Source organism: Osmerus mordax, chromosome 10 (assembly GCF_038355195.1).
Source record: "Osmerus mordax isolate fOsmMor3 chromosome 10, fOsmMor3.pri, whole genome shotgun sequence".
Taxonomy (NCBI): domain Eukaryota; kingdom Metazoa; phylum Chordata; class Actinopteri; order Osmeriformes; family Osmeridae; genus Osmerus; species Osmerus mordax.
In genome coordinates, this window is record NC_090059.1 from 302,749 (window position 1) to 314,863 (window position 12,115).

Below are 12,115 nucleotides of genomic sequence, written 5' to 3' on the forward strand. Positions count from 1 at the left end.
TGTTGTTTCATCCTTCAGAACAATGACTTTGTATTTGTGAAGGAAATACGCGAAGAAGGCACCTTGGTTTGTGATGTCCTACGCCAATACCACACAGAGAGTTTCTTCAATGATCCTTGTGATTCTAAACTGCTCAACATCGTCCGTGTTAGTGACATGAGCAGAGCTAGACGTCGACTTATCAGCAAACAGCAGTTGCATCGTAAAGTTGTCTGTCTGCAAGCCAACCCTGGTGAAGCTGACACCGGGTATATTTTGTTCCCCATGCTGCATCATATAGAACGCAAGTAACTGAATTGTAAGTATGTTACTAAAATTAATGTTCCTCAGGGCTTTTCCAATAACTATCATTGTCAGGGTGTGCAGGTTGTATACAATTATTGTTCTGAGTGTGGAGGGGAAAATGCTACCCTTATGTGGATTGAGAGCAACACATTCAGAGAATGACTAAGTTGCCTAAAGTTAGTTGTTGTAGTTGCCTGAATCTTTGCATATTTTGTTCTGGTTGTTGTACAGGTCTCATGATGTGGGTCAGGGCAGTTTGGACAGAGCCAAAGGGAGAAGAAGAGGGAGTCATCCCGGAGGTTTGGGTGAAGGATAACATGGTTTACTGGCCAACAGGAGCTAATGTAACCAAAGCAGCCGAAGAAATGCGACAACCAGCAAGCAGCTGGCAAAAGTTTCCACTGCTGAAAATCAAAATCAACTCAAGTAAGTTTACATGAATAATTAAGCTAAATCTGGGTTTTTCTACTACTCAAATCAAGTTAGTTATTATAAGCATGCTTGTTCCATTTACTTCAGAGAAGCGAGAAGAGTGTGAAGCATTCGACCAAACAACAACTGCAGAGCTAAGTGAGGAAGAATGCACTCCTGTTAGGAGGGTGAAGAAGAAAAAATACCCCGGGTTTGTCTTAGGTATACAATAACTGCACATTGTGGCAGGCCCATAGTTTCTGGTGCTGGATAAAAGTATATGTTGTGACACTATGCATTGTGGTAATACTGTTGTTTCTCTTCTTACACAGGTGAGGATGAAAGCAGCTCAGATGGTGCTGGAACCGGATGTGGCAATGTGCAGAAACCATGTGTGGAAGCACAGTCACAACACAGTAAGCAAACTGTTAAGCATTATAACTTTTATATATATTTTTTTATCTGAAAGTGCTTAATGCGGCAAATCCGTCATCTAATTGCTCCATTTTGTTGTATTTCATTCGTTAGGTCCATCCTTGCCAAAACCACCAAGGGTTCAACAAAAGAGACTTAGATCTAAGTCCCACAGTCTCCTACACATCCCTCAAACTACACCGAAAAGATCACACACTCAGCACAAAAGCTCCAGCTCTCCATTCCACAGCACTCCGCGCCAGAGATCCCCCTCTCCACGCCAGAGATCCCACACACCGCGCCAGAGATCCCACACACCGCGCCAGAGATCCCACACACCGCGCCAGAGATCCCACACACCGCGCCAGAGATCCCACACACCGCGCCAGAGATCCCACACACCGCGCCAGAGATCCCACACACCGCGCCAGAGATCCCACACACCGCGCCAGAGATCCCACACACCGCGCGAGAGATCCCACACACCGCGCGAGAGATCCCACACACCGCGCGAGAGATCCCACACACCGCGCGAGAGATCCCACACACCGCGCGAGAGATCCCACACACCGCGCGAGAGATCTCACACACCGCGCCAGAGATCTCACACACCGCGCCAGAGATCTCACACACCGCGCCAGAGATCTCACACACCGCGCCAGATATCTCACACACCGCGCCAGAGATCCCACACACCGCGGCAGAGATCCCACACACCGCGCCAGAGATCCCACACACTGCGCCACAGATCCCGCTCTCCTCACCACAGCTCTACACACCAGCACTCCCAGTCCACTCATCAGTGGTCCCACACTCCACATAGGGGAAACCAGCACAAAGAGGGTGGTGAACCATTCCCATTAGATCATGGAAGTTAGTATACCTCCTTATTTTACTAACAGTGGTGTTTTTACAAATGGGACTTATGTTCATTTTCATTCCGATTTGCCCTTCAGAGTTCCAAAGACGGGTCCTCTATCTGCTGGCCGATATTCGTGAAAAGCTGTCCCAGGTGGGCCAAAACTGTGAGCCCCCAGACTCTCAGTTCCACCTGGTGAAGATGAACAGCAGGCGTGAGCTCAAGAACCTGGAAGGGCAACTGGCTGATAAAGGAAAGAAAAATCTCATGGTCAGTTTAACTATGCCAGGCCAATAGTAATACTGTTCCTATCATATTCAGTGTTTTCTGTGTTCCTGATAGGTATTTTTTATTATCAGATGTCTCAGTTGGTCAAGATTGGGGGTGCAGATCTTGAGGACTGTGTGAAGAATATGATGAAAAGGTAAATTAATCCATAATATAGTTTCTCTCAGTCACTTTGGTGCCTTTCTCATATCAGAATTTAAAATGTCAAATCTAGTCACATCATAAAAGCTCTGTTGAATAGTCACATTTAGGTATTAAGTCATTGCCTGAGTCATTATATGAAGTATTGAATAAGTTTGCAGTTTGTTTTCAATAATTTTTCCATTTCTATTACACATTTCTAGAATGAATTGCTGTTTTGTAAATCAGTATACTCTTGTATGACAATTAATTACATGATCTGCCGACAAACTGCAGTACAAACTTAACTGTAAAATCAACTCTTCATTAAAATGGCACTGACATGTTGATTGGCATAAGTACTTGCTTTTGAGACATAAAGTAAGCATTTTACAAAGCATTGTGTGGGGCGGTTTGTACTGATTGGATCAAGCAATGTACTTAAGGCCATTGCACACAGAGTCCAAAATTTGTGTCTGAAATGTTCGCACATTAAAAAATAAACACGAACATTTCGGACTCAGTGTGCAAAGGCCTTTACTGTTGTGCAAACGTTAATGATAATTTGAGAAATGCACCAAAGTGACTGAGAAACTAAGACAGTCAGCCTCTGCTTGAAGGCTCCGCCGCTCTGGTCACTTAATTGTATTGTTCATTCAGCTTAACAAATATTGGTTTCTGATTTCACTTGATTGTTGTTTTTCCTTTTACAGAGTTCTTACAAACAAGTTGATGGCTATGATGAACATGGATGGCACAGGGCCAAAGAAAGCCTTTGGCAAAACAAGGCTTTGCCAAGTTATAATAGGTAATTGTGTAATACTTCATCACTTCGAGTATGGTTTTATCTAGATCCGTTCTGTCCAGTCCTCTGAGATGCTCAGCTTGAGTGTATGTACCAGTGATGGTTTCTGAAAATGTATTCTTTACATTCTAATATCCTAAAATTCTAATAAATGTTTCTCCATCTTTATTCAGGTGCTGTACAGCAGTCAAAACCAGCATCGTCAGAGGTGGATATAAAAAATCATATGAAGAACTATCTCCGGTCTGCTCCCGACAGATATGGGGGTATGGGACGCCAAAAGGGCCAGACAGCAGTCGATCTTTGTTCAGGATCTGAATAAGTATTTGACAAAATCCAGCCTACATTTGTACTTTTAAATTTGAAGCTCATGAATAAAACTTCTTAAATTTGATTACGTATGAGTCATTTTTTGGTTGTCGAGTGGATGTCAAATGGACATCAAGTTTTTGACATCAGTTTGATTTGCATATTAGACCTATAGTTTGATGTCAATGTTTGATCTAAATGTAATGTATTTTCAACATCAGTGTTTGGATGTCAAATGGACATCAAGTTTTTGACATCAACTTGATTTGCATATTTGACCAGTTTTTTGATGCCAATGTTTGATGTAAATTTAATGTATTTTCAACATCAATTGCCCACTGGGTTATGTACCCTTAGTATAGTTAGTCCTCATATTTACATTTAAGATAATAGTTAAACATATAGATTCCTATATGTTTAATGTTTGCACCTTCCTGCCAAAGCAAATTTCTTGTCTGTGCAAACTTTCATGGCGAATAAAACCCATTCTGATTCTGATGAGGGTTAGGGTTAGAGAGAGAAAGAGACTTTAGGACTACAATGGAGAAGAAAGGGAGGTTTTGGACTGTACCATTTTAAAGAAACGGGGGTTTGGACTCCCGCTTGATTGAGAGAAACCAAAGGTAGGAATGGTAGCCACGAAGAGGGGTAACGGCATGATTTTAAGTGAACATCAAGCCAATCTGTTTGTCTGATACACAGCAATTGGTTGACCTGGCACCAAAGGTGTCAGGGCCACTCCCCAGAAATGAGGAGAGGTCCAGGGCCACCACCCCAGAGAGATAGAGATAGAGATGGGGAGGGGCCCCCTGTGAAACAAAATGGGTCCACCGACCTGTCAGTCCAGGGGACATGGCAATGAAGGGCGGGACCAGGCACCTGAGGGTTAGAGAAAGAGACTTTAGGACTTCACCATGGAGAAGAAAGGGGGTTAGGACTTTACCATGTAGGTTTTTTTTGGACTGTACCATTTCAAAGAAAGGGGGGTTTTGGACGACCGCTTGACTCTGTCTACCTTTCCCCCCCCCCATAACTCTGCCTAGGAGGCTCCCCTAGGCCCCAAACTTGGTCTGGTTTGCTCATTAGAAGCCCCTGTACGTGCAGTTTTTGGATGGAATTTTTGGATGTTTATTTTTTGGAAACACCACCTCTGAAGCCTTTTTTTCCCCACACTTCCGAGCGAGCAACCTCTCCGAAAACTCCCACGCCTCTTCCCTCCCTTCCACGGAGCGAGTCCTCTGAAAAGCAACGCTTGCCCCCCTTCCCGGCATGTTTTGAAGTGTCTGCCAAATGATGGTGTCGCAGTGTGTTGAAGTGGTGTTGAAATGTCTTGCCTCTGAAGCCTTTTTTTTCCACACTCCCGAATAATCTGTTTACTGCCTGCCTACCTTTCTGTCTGTCTGTCTGTGAGTCTGTGTTTACTGCTGTCTGTCTGTCTGCCAGTCTGTCTGTCTGTTAGGGTTAGGGTTAGCTAACCTAACAGACAGGTGCCAGGTGCCTAACTAACCCTAGGCTGTTAGGCTGGGAACACAAGTCTCTGACTCCCGGTCCATCAGCACCGGATCTCCTCAGTGCTGCGTCCTTTCCCCTCTGCTCTTCTCCCTGTACACCAACAGCTGCACCTCCAGTCATCTGTCTGTCAAACTTCTGAAGTTTGCGGACGACACCACCCTCATTGGGCTCATCTCTGACGGGGATGAGTCTGACTATAGGTGGGAAGCTGACAACCTGGTGACCTGGTGTAGCCAGAACAACTTGGAGCTCAATGTTCTTAAGACAGTGGAGATGGTTGTGGACTTCAGGAAGAATACAGCCCCACTCACCCCCATCACCCTGTGCGACTCCCCAGTCAACACTGTGGAGTCCTTCCGCTTCCTGGGCACCATCCTCTCCCAGGACCTCAAGTGGGAACTGAACATTAGCTCCCTCACCAAAAAAGCACAACAGAGGATGTACTTCCTACGGCAGCTGAAGAAATTCAATCTGCCAAAGACAATGATGGTGCACTTCTACATAGCCATCATTGAGTCCAACCTCACCTCTTCCATCACCGTCTGGTACGCTGCTGCCACTGCCAAGGACAAGAGCAGACTGCAGCGTATCATCCGCACTGCTGAGAAGGTGATCGGCTGCAATCTGCCTACCCTCGAGGACCTGCACACCTCGAGGACCCTGAGGTGTGCAAGGAAGATTGTGGCCGACCCCTCCCACCCTGGTCACTCCCTGTTCCAGCTACTCCCCTCTGGCAGAAGGCTGCGGTCCATCAGGACCAAAACCTCACGCCATAAGAACAGTTTCTTTCCATCTGCTACTGCTACAAAACCCCATTGAGCATAATCAAACTGGAAAATTTCTGGAAAATGTCCACCAAACAGTCAGCCCCAAAGGATCATGGGAACGCAAAATGATTTGAGAAACCAAAGGTAGGAATGGTAGCCCCAAAGAGTGGTATCGGCCTGCTTGTCTGATAGACACAGCGATTGGTTGACTGGCACCAAAGGTGTCAGGCCCATTCCCCAGAAATGCGGAGAGGCCCTGGGCTGTCCCCCCAACACAATGCAGAGAGGTCCAGGGCCACCCCCCCCTCCCCGAGAGATGGAGAAGGGCCCCCTGTGAAACTAAATGATGGGACATGGCAGTGTATGGTGGAACCAGGCACCTGAGGTGTCAGGGCCTCCCCCCAGAAATGTGGAGGTGCCCCTGTGAAATAAAATGGGTCATTTCAGGGGACATGGCAGAGTAGGGCAGGACCAGGCACCTGAGTGTTAGGGTTAGAGAAAGACACTTTAGGACTTTACCATTTTGAAGAAAGGGGGGTTTTCGACTGTACCATTTTGAAGAAAGTGGGTTTTGGACTCCCGCTTGACTCTGTCTACCTTTCCCCCCCATAACTCTGCCTAGGAGGCTCCCCCAGGCCACAAACTTGGTCTGGTTTGCTCATTAGAATCCCCTTAACGTGCAGTTTTTGGATGGGATTTTTGAAAACATCCCCACTGAAGCCTTTTTTCCCCACACTTCCGAGCGAGCGACCTCTCCGAAACCGCCCAGGCCTCTTTCCTCCCTTCCAGGGAGCGTGTCCTCCGAAAGGCGGCGCTCGCCTCCCTTCCCGGAGCGTTTTGAAGTGTCTGCCAAATGAGAGTGTTGAAGTGGTGTTGAAATGTCTTGCCTCTGAAGCCTTTTTTTTTTCCATACTCCAGACTAATCTGGGCTGCGTTTTCTCGATAACGATGGATCGTAGTTGTTATGAGGGTTCTCTACGATCAAAATAACGATCCATCGTTATTTCTTACGTGCGTTTCCCGAACATGCTCGTAAGGAGAATGAAGTGGAATAACATCACACTGTTGTAATTATGAAGATGGAGAATGATTATGGATTATATGATTGAAAATGAACCTCTAGATCACCTTTTTTACTTTTGAATGTTAATGAGTTTATTATCTCAAACACACACCAAAACACCAGGCTTTATAGCCACATGGACCACACCGGTCAAGGAAAAAGAAAACAGGAGAAAAACCAACACAAACAAAACTCACAACAAAACCACAGACATCAACATGCCAGGAAAACAACAAAAAACAGGAGAAAAACACTCACAGACCAAACCCACAAACCAAAACCAAAGACAATGTTAAGGGAACAAAAATCTCCACCGCTCCAAGCCTGCGTGGTACCCCCAGCACACCCTCTCCATCCTCCTCCTCAGGAGCTCGGCTTTCACCCGCCACACGACTCCACCCACACCCCAGTCCACCCGGTGGCACACCAGCTCCCGCCGAGCATCCCAGAGGACCGTCTTCCCCACTGAGAGCAGTAGCCAGATCAGGAAACCTGCCCGCCCCCTCCCCCAAAGGCCCAACCCCAGCATCACAAAGTCACAGGACAGGGACAGGGGCCCCATGCCCCGGAAGAGGCGGCCCAGCTCCCCCCACACCTCCTTGGCAAAGGCGCGGCTCGCCAGTCTCCTCCGCCCCCCCGCAGCCCGCACGCAGACAGGTGTGCAGCCGGGGTCAAATACCAAATCTGGATATGAATAAGCAGCCTATGGTTGTCAACGTATTTCGTACGCCCAAACCAGCATGACAACGTCGGATCTCGTCCGATCTCGGAAGCTAAGCAGGGTTGGGCCTGGTTAGTACTTGGATGGGAGACTGCCTGGGAATACCAGGTGCTGTATGTATTTTTGCTCACTCACTTAGAAAACTGAAATCTTGCAATACGCACAAGTAGTCCTTCATGAAAGGGGCTGGAAGCTGTTTTCATTTTGCCGAGAGAGAGAGAGAGACCACTTTGGATTGTCAAATACAAAATCTGGAGTAGCCTATGGTTGTCAACGTATTTCGTACGGCCAAACCAGCATGGCAATGCCCGATCTCGGAACCTAAGAAGGGTTGGGCCTTGTTAGTACTTGGATGGGAGACCGACTGGGAATGGCTCATCTTCCCCCCAAGTCCCTAATGCTCATCCTGGGATCACGATCATTAAACTTCCTGGGGATCTTGGTATGGTGCTTTATTGGGTGTGCTCACGCCTTCGGCGAGCACAACCAATATTCTCGCACATATATATCATTATTGGGTGTGCTTTGCCTTCGGCAAGGGCACAACCTTTGTTCTCTTACATATATATTTATTAAGGTTCCTCCGGTAGGAGGAACCCTAATAACCTATTGTTTTTGTTAGTATTCGTATTATTATATTTCTTTGCTAAATGGCCCAATAGCTCAAAGTCCTTGACCCAATTTTTTCAAATTTGGCCCAATGATACACCAGGGCCCCGTTCGTCGTAAGGGTTGAAGCTAAGTTAATCAATTGTCCCTTTAGCCCGTTAAAATTAGCGAGATGAGTGAGAACAGCAAATATTGGTTCGTCAACGGCTGATCCGCATCCAAATCATGTGGTTAATTTCAATCAGGCTAAACTTATCAGGGAAATTGCACGTGTACGTCCTACTTCAAAAGGCGGAACAAGTGCGTCTTGTTCCGGGAGTACAACGGTACTTAGGAATGGTTCGCTTGACCCGATGTCAGTTTCCTCAAGGATCACAATGACTCTTGCTTAGAGACTTGTTGCGCTTGTGGTTAGTGGTAACTGTTGCTTGCTTTTTTTCCACAGGTACACTTGCACTTATAGCGGTTCATGTTGCGTAATTGTAACTTGTTTAACTACATGCTCTTATGGTTCTTCCCTTTGGCACTTACTTTGGTTGTTCACAATGTGTGCTTCATGTTTTGGCTACTCACGATGTTTTTTGGCTATCTTGTTGTTATGATCAGTGACCTATGCACTTTGTAAAGCTCTCTCTTGGAAGTCGCTTTGGATAAAAGCGTCTGCTAAATGAATAAATGTAAAAGGCAGGAAAGGTCGATCACCAAAACCATGATTTTCTAACGGTATGATGGCGGAAAAGACGAAAGAGAGAGCGGTGATAGGCTATTCTCGCCATCCGAGCAAACTATTATAATGAGTCTCTACGAAGATAATAAGCGCATGGCTAAGTCAAACACCGCCACCGCTGCCAGAGCAAAACAAGCAGCTTGGCAAAAAATTGCCGATAAGCTAAATGCGAATGTTTTGGGGAAATGTATAGGCTCATCTTAAGTGCCTCATTTCCCCAATCAGATCACATTTCTTTGAATGTGCCTGCTGGCACTAGGCTTAATGGAAATTAATAATCGAATGAGATCTTGCTAGCGAAAATAATGATCTCAACTCTTTCAGAATAAGTAGGCTAGATAAAAACAAGGCCAAGAGTATCTAATTGATAAGAATTCATAAACACTTATGAGGATATATGTAGGCTACTGCGCTTATATCATGTACTATATATGTGTATGTAGGCCTATGTGTAAATCCCTCTTTGATTTCATTGACTGGGACATGGCCAGGGAATATGATGAATTGATTCATCAGCTGGTTAAGCGCCAAGTACACTTTTCTTACAGCAACGCATCTGCAGCTTTGCCAATGTTTTCTGCATCGCCTATACTGTATAAAAATGTAGCCTATACCTGACGCAAAAAACCTCAAGGCTATGCAGAGTCTGAAGCACAGTTAAAGTTTCAAGTAGGCTAGCTTTGTCAATTTCTTCACATGTCAAGACATAAAAAAAGTAATCAATATGACGTTTCCCACTCTCCCACAGTGAAAGATATAAAAAGGCACAACAGCTAAGACAAGACATTTCCTAAAACATAGCGTTACATATTCACATACAGCAGCATAAGCTCATAATAAAGCATAAAGCTTGCTGCGGCGTGTGATATTTGCAATATACGGCCCGAGAAGGTCTTGCAAATAAATGAGTCCTTGTCGGCTGAATCGATATCGCTCAAACAAGAACTCATCCGTGTAAAATAAAGGATCTTGGCAATCGCGAAGAACTCTATTGGTATGGAAAGCTAATCGAACTAAAATATAGCTCCTTGGTCAACTGGGTCTCTCAAAAAGGGAGCTGCCATGTTATTTTCCGGGGGTGTGGCAAGCTTATCCAGCTACACTTACGTTAGCCTGCTCTGGAGCAGGTTAGTGCTAATTGATATGTTACTATGGTGATTTATCGAAAGTTGCTTCCACGAACCAAAAAGAGGGGCGTTTTTTATCTTAGCCTGAAAATTAGCTCGCTAAACCGCTAAGCGAGCTACGACGAATACCCCCCAGGTCACTCACTACTCCCGTGGCGCTATAAGCCATGCCCAAAGTCTACATGATTTCCCCAGCGCCCCATTATTCCAAAATGCCTGAAAATTGGTATACATGCCTTATTTCTCACGGGGAACAAAAAAGCCTCAAGAACCCATAAGGTCCGCCATGATAGATTTTGCTGTACTGTCCAAATTTGGTACAACCTTCAAAACTCTTCTCCTCATGAACCATAGATCCAATCAACTTGAACATTTTTACAGATTTGTAGAATACATGTCTTTCTATAGGGTGATATTGAATAAGGAATGCAATGCAAAATGGCTGAAAGAAGTGTATTTATGTAAATGTCCACATTGCCACAATATCTTTGTGTTAATAAATCAAATATAATTTTGACTGATGGTTTTTCAAACCTTTGTGCCTTCAAGATGACATCATTCTGAAGTACCATACGCAATTTCACCTTGATATGTCAATATATGATTGAATTCAATTGAATTGCTCCACAGCGCGCGTGCTCCAAATTCTCAGACTCATCCTGCCCCTTGACACTAGGGTGACCACCTGTCGCGCTTTGCGTTGTGTCGCACAGCATTTTCACCCCTTGTCCCGCACGTCCCATATTGAAAATGCTGTGCGATACAGCGGAAAGCGGTTAGGGTTAACCCTTTGGTGAGAGCAGTTTCAATACTGTGATATTTCCTGAAACCTGACTGCGAGACTTCCAAGATGTTATTTTCTTCAAGAAAATAATTTAATTGGACTAAAACTATCTTTTTACTAATAAATGGAAGGTTTGATAATTTGGAAGTAGACTGTTATCCAATTTGAGTTTCTTTAATAGGGGCTTTACAACAGCTGTTTTGAAGGCATCTGGGAAGACGCCAGTTCTAAGGGATGTGTTTATAATCTCTAGCACCGGACCTGAGACACTATCAAACACTCTCTTAAAGAATGTTGTGGGTATAGGATCAATATCTGAGGTTGTGGAGTTAGATTCGCTGACAATTTTGGAAAGTTCACTAAGTGTGATACAGGTAACTGTGCTCATGGTTATGTTGCAGAATCTACTGATGTCAGTTTCGACCCCACTATTTGAGATTGAAAATGAGCCTCTTGGGCACATTCCAATGCCTGAGGGCCCAGGTAAGACGTACCGCTGGCCAGCCAAAACAGAAACACCAGGCCCTCTATGGTTGGCCCCCATCCATGGCACCGCTCCTGGTTGAGCAGCTGCAGCAGACTGGTTATGGAGGCTCTGCTGAGCCGGAAATCAGGGCGAGTGTCTTCCCCAGCAAAATAATGCCGGAGAAGGGGCACTGCCCTGTTCAGGCTGGCATACCGTACACCACCCTGAAATTGATGACATGTAAACAATGTTAACCAGTTGTTCATCAAAGATGTTATTTATTCATGAATTCATCCATCCATGACATGGACAGTGCACATTAATGAACATAACTGTAAATATCACATATATGTAACTGATTGTACGGTGATAATTGACATTTTACTATAATCACGGATAGTATGAAGCTATCGTGAGCGACTACGTGCCAGTTAGTCACTCTACTGTACTGTATTTACCTCAGGAAGGTAAGGTCGACGGTATCTAGATGCTGTACGTGGTGATTGTATCTCGACGATAACTACATACTATAGCAGAATTATGTCACACACAGTGATAATTGACATTTTACTATAATCACGTATTTCCAAAATGATGTTTTAAAAACGTACCTCAAAGGAGTACGCTGCCAGCATCTCTATCCTTGCACGGTAGGCTCTGCGCTGACCCCTGTCCTGCTCCATTCGACACCTCTCCTCTTCCATCCACTCCTGCAGAAACTGATGGACAATTGCAATGTTCGCCATTCTCGCCATTTTTCATTTTAAAGTATTTTAAACCTTACAGTTTTAAACTAACTAAAGTTTAACTTCTCTTAATAACTTCACTTAAAAACGACTTACCTTAGT

At 45.0% G+C, this 12,115-nt stretch overlaps 1 long non-coding RNA gene and 1 pseudogene across 1 annotated transcript; both read left to right on the forward strand.

Moving 5' to 3' along the window:
* Positions 1-644: 644 nt before the first annotated feature.
* On the forward strand, positions 645-1,425 carry LOC136950843 (uncharacterized). Its single transcript, XR_010877514.1, has 4 exons — positions 645-711; positions 805-918; positions 1,029-1,112; positions 1,225-1,425. It is a non-coding gene; the product is annotated as an uncharacterized lncRNA (long non-coding RNA).
* A 6,130-nt stretch (positions 1,426-7,555) lies between these two features.
* On the forward strand, positions 7,556-7,674 carry LOC136951029 (5S ribosomal RNA; annotated as a pseudogene).
* Positions 7,675-12,115: the final 4,441 nt, after the last annotated feature.